We start from the raw sequence: 6000 nt of genomic DNA on the forward strand, positions 1-6000 counted from the left end.
ATCAGCCCTTTAAATTTCAAGATATTCCAACTATGGACCTTTAAGTAACTTTAAGGTATCACTTATAGGGCCCCTGGTATTTATTTTGTTATGTGTGTGTCTTATTGTTCATTTTTGTTTTGTTTTTTGTTGTTTAGTTTAGTGGGGTTTTTTTTTTATGTTTTGATGTTAGAGTTTATAGTGTTAAAACCCCAACATGGAGGTACATTTACAAGTATGCCAAACTGTTCTCTGATCCTTGGAAGATTCTTGCAGCTTTCACTATAGCTATGAATTTCGAACTTTAGAGTATTTGATAATGTGTGCTGTTACATTCTATTTTCTTGCTCCATCAATTCTGTAATTTCTTAGCACACCCTGTGTGGTGTATCACTGATACAAACTATACCATTGTACCTTGTGTTGGTTATAAATAAAAGTAAAAAAATAAAATAAAAAGTAGTGGACCCTGCACAAAAGAAGTACAAAATAAAATAAAAGGTAAAATCCATTAAAATTATGAATAATACATATTGCAACTGCTTAGTGACAGTTTATTACAAGAATGAGACAGACTGTTTTATATCCCTTTAAGGCAGGGCTTGATAAAACCAGCTGCCATGGAGCCTTAAAATTAGGACCTAGCACCCTGGTTTAAAGCACCCAAGACTCCGATCTCCCCACACCTAAAATTTAGCCTAGTGTAGCTGGATCCGCTCTAGGTCACACAGGTGGAAAATACAAATCAAACTTTGGCCAAGGCCACCCTCTAATACCTCCTGCAAAGCTTATTTAATAATGATGCAACATGGGCAGAGGGAATTAGGCACTTGGATTCTGATGCTGACCGAAGCTGTTAGTAGCATGGAGGACAGATAAGGGACCAAAACCAGGAGTGCAACAGCCCTCCCCGCAAACAATAATAATGATAATAGGAATGGCCAAAGTTTTTGGCTCCTAGATTTATGGGTTGGCTCTTTGATTTTGAATATACAGTATATATATATCACATCTCATGGCTTCCCCTTACCTGACTACATACACACTGCTAACCTTAAGTGTAACAGATGAGCACACATACCTACTAGTACTAATACAGACTCTACCCTCCCTGGTATTTATATGTTACATAGCATAGCTTCCTCTTACCTAACACCTGACTACACACTGCTAACCTTCAGTGTAACAGATGAGCACACATACCTACTAGTACTAATACAGACTCTACCCTCCCTGGTATTTATATGTTACATAGCATAGCTTCCTCTTACCTAACAGTGTAACAGATGAGCACATATACCTGCTAGTACAAATACAGATTATACCCTCTCTGGTATTATATATCACATCACATGGCTTCCCCTTACCTGACACCTGACTACACACTACTAACCTTCAGATTAACAGATGAGCACACACACCTGCTAGCACTAATACAGATTATACCCTCTCTGGTATTATATATCACATCTCATGGCTTCCCCTAACCTGACACCTGACTACACACTACTAACCTTCAGATTAACAGATGAGCACACACACCTGCTAGCACTAATACAGATTATACCCTCTCTGGTATTATATATCACATCTCATGGCTTCCCCTAACCTGACACCTGACTACACACTACTAACCTTCAGATTAACAGATGAGCACACACACCTGCTAGCACTAATACAGATTATACCCTCTCTGGTATTATATATCACATCTCATGGCTTCCCATAACCTGACACCTGACTACACACTACTAACCTTCAGATTAACAGATGAGCACACATACCTGCTAGCACTTATACAGACGCTACCCTCCCTGGTATTATATATCACATCTCATGGCTTCCCCTAACCTGACACCTGACTACACACTACTAACCTTCAGTGTAATGGATGAGCACACATACCTGCTAGCACTAATACAGATTATACCCTCCCTGGTATTATATATCACATCACATGGCTTCCCCTTACCTGACACCTGACTACACACTACTAACCTTCAGTGTAACAGATGAGCACATATACCTGCTAGCACTAATACAGATTATACCCTTCCTGGTATTATATATCACATCTCATGGCTTCCCCTTACCTGACACCTGACTACACACTACTAACCTTCAGATTAACAGATGAGCACACATACCTGCTAGCACTAATACAGATTATACCCTCTCTGGTATTATATATCACATCACATGGCTTCCCCTTACCTGACACCTGACTACACACTACTAACCTTCAGTGTAACAGCTGAGCACACATACCTGCTAGCACTAATACAGATTATACCCTCTCTGGTATTATATATCACATCTCATGGCTTCCCCTTACCTGACACCTGACCACACACTGTTAACCTTCAGTGTAACGGATGAGCACACATACCTGCTAGCACTAATACAGACGCTACCCTCCCTGGTATTATATATCACATCTCATGGCTTCCCCTTACCTAACCACACACTGCTAACCTTCAGTGTAACGATGAGCACACATACCTGCTAGCAATAATACAGATTATACCCTCCCTGGTATTATATATCACATCTCATGGCATCCCCTTACCTGACACCTGACTACACACTGCTAACCTTCAGTGTAACAGATGACCACACATACCTGCTAGCACTAATACAGATTATACCCTCTCTGGTATTATATATCACATCTCATGGCTTCCCCTTACCTGACTACACACTTCTAACCTTCAGTGTAACAGATGAGCACACATACCTGCTAGCACTAACACATATTCTACCCTCCCTGGTATTATATATCACATCTCATGGCTTCCCCTTACCTGACTACATACTGCTAACCTTCAGTGTAACAGATGACCACACATATACCTGCTAGCACTAATACAGATTCTACCCTCCCTGGTATTATATATTACATCTCATGGCATCCCCTTACCTGACACCTGACCACACACTGTTAACCTTCAGTGTAACGGATGAGCACACATACCTGCTAGCACTAATACAGAGTCTACCCTCCCTGGTATAATATATCACATCTCATGGCTTCCCCTTACCTAACCACACACTGCTAACCTTCAGTGTAACAGATGAGCACATATACCTGCTAGCACTAATACAGATTCTACCCTCTCTGGTATTATATATCACATCTCATGGCTTCCCCTTACCTAACCACACACTGCTAACCTTCAGTGTAACAGATGAGCACATATACCTGCTAGCACTAATACAGATTCTACCCTCTCTGGTATTATATATCACATCTCATGGCTTCCCCTTACCTAACCACACACTGCTAACCTTCAGTGTAACAGATGAGCACATATACCTGCTAGCACTAATACAGATTCTACCCTCTCTGGTATTATATATCACATCTCATGGCATCCCCTTACCTGACACCTGACTACACACTACTAACCTTCAGTGTAACAGATGAGCACACACACCTGCTAGCACTAATACAGATTATACCCTCTCTGGTATTATATATCACATCACATGGCTTCCCCTTACCTAACCACACACTGCTAACCTTCAGTGTAACAGATGAGCACACATACCTGCTAGCACTAATACAGATTATACCCTCTCTGGTATTATATATCACATCACATGGCTTCTCCTTACCTGACACCTGACTACACACAGCTAACCTTCAGTGTAACAGATGAGCACATATACCTGCTAGCACTAATACAGAGTCTCCCCTCTCTGGTATTATATATCACATCTCATGGCTTTCCCTTACCTAACCACACACTGCTAACCTTCAGTGTAACAGATGACCACACATACCTGCTAGCACTAATACAGATTATACCCTCCCTGGTATTATATATTACATCTCATGGCATCCCCTTACCTGACACCTGACCACACACTGTTAACCTTCAGTGTAACGGATGAGCACACATACCTGCTAGCACTAATACAGATTATACCCTCCCTGGTATTACATATTACATCTCATGGCATCCCCTTACCTGACACCTGACCACACACTGTTAACCTTCAGTGTAACGGATGAGCACACATACCTGCTAGCACTAATACAGATTATACCCTCCCTGGTATTATATATCACATCTCATGGCTTCTCCTTACCTGACACCTGACCACACACTGCTAACCTTCAGTGTAACAGATGAGCACACATACCTGCTAGCACTAATACAGAGTCTACCCTCCCTGGTATAATATATCACATCTCATGGCTTCTCCTTACCTGACACCTGACTACACACTGCTAACCTTCAGTGTAACAGATGAGCACATATACCAGCTAGCACTAATACAGAGTCTACCCTCTCTGGTATTATATATCACATCTCATGGCTTCTCCTTACCTGACACCTGACTACACACTGCTAACCTTCAGTGTAACAGATGAGCACACACACCTGCTAACACTAAAACAGATTCTACCCTCTCTGGTATTATATATCACATCTCATGGCTTCACCTTACCTGGCACCTGACTTCACAATGCTAACCTTCAGTGTAACAGATGAGCACACATACCTGCTAGCACTAATACAGATTCTACCCTCCCTGGTATTATATATCACATCTCATGGCTTCCTCTTACTTGACACCTGACTACACACTGCTAACCTTCAGTGTAACAGATGAGCACATATACCTGCTAGCACTAATACAGAGTCTACCCTCTCTGGTATTATATATCACATCTCATGGCTTCTCCTTACCTGACACCTGACTACACACTGCTAACCTTCAGTGTAACAGATGAGCACACATACCTGCTAGCACTAATACAGATTCTACCCTCCCTGGTATTATATATCACATCTCATGGCTTCTCCTTACCTGACACATGACTACACATTACTAACCTTCAGTGTAACAGATGAGCACACATACCTGCTAGCACTAATACAGATTCTACCCTCCCTGGTATTATATATTACATCTCATGGCATCCCCTTACCTGACACCTGACCACACACTGTTAACCTTCAGTGTAACGGATGAGCACACATACTTGCTAGCACTAATACAGAGTCTACCCTCCCTGGTATAATATATCACATCTCATGGCTTCCCCTTACCTAACCACACACTGCTAACCTTCAGTGTAACAGATGAGCACATATACCTGCTAGCACTAATACAGATTCTACCCTCTCTGGTATTATATATCACATCTCATGGCTTCCCCTTACCTAACCACACACTGCTAACCTTCAGTGTAACAGATGAGCACATATACCTGCTAGCACTAATACAGATTCTACCCTCTCTAGTATTATATATCACATCTCATGGCATCCCCTTACCTGACACCTGACCACACACTGTTAACCTTCAGTGTAACAGATGAGCACACATACCTGCTAGCACTAATACAGATTCTACCCTCTCTGGTATTATATATCACATCTCATGGCATCCCCTTACCTGACACCTGACCACACACTGTTAACCTTCAGTGTAATGGATGAGCACACATACCTGCTAGCACTAATACAGATTCTACCCTCTCTGGTATTATATATCACATCTCATGGCATCCCCTTACCTGACACCTGACCACACACTGTTAACCTTCAGTGTAATGGATGAGCACACATACCTGCTAGCACTAATACAGATTCTACCCTCTCTGGTATTATATATCACATCTCATGGCTTCTCCTTACCTGACACCTGACCACACACTGCTAACCTTCAGTGTAACAGATGAGCACACATACCTGCTAGCACTAATACAGAGTCTACCCTCCCTGGTATAATATATCACATCTCATGGCTTCTCCTTACCTGACACCTGACTACACACTGCTAACCTTCAGTGTAACAGATGAGCACATATACCAGCTAGCACTAATACAGAGTCTACCCTCTCTGGTATTATATATCACATCTCATGGCTTCTCCTTACCTGACACCTGACTACACACTGCTAACCTTCAGTGTAACAGATGAGCACACACACCTGCTAACACTAAAACAGATTCTACCCTCTCTGGTATTATATATCACATCTCATGGCTTCACCTTACCTGG

Source organism: Bombina bombina, chromosome 7 (genome assembly GCF_027579735.1).
Source record: "Bombina bombina isolate aBomBom1 chromosome 7, aBomBom1.pri, whole genome shotgun sequence".
Taxonomy (NCBI): Eukaryota; Metazoa; Chordata; class Amphibia; order Anura; family Bombinatoridae; genus Bombina; species Bombina bombina.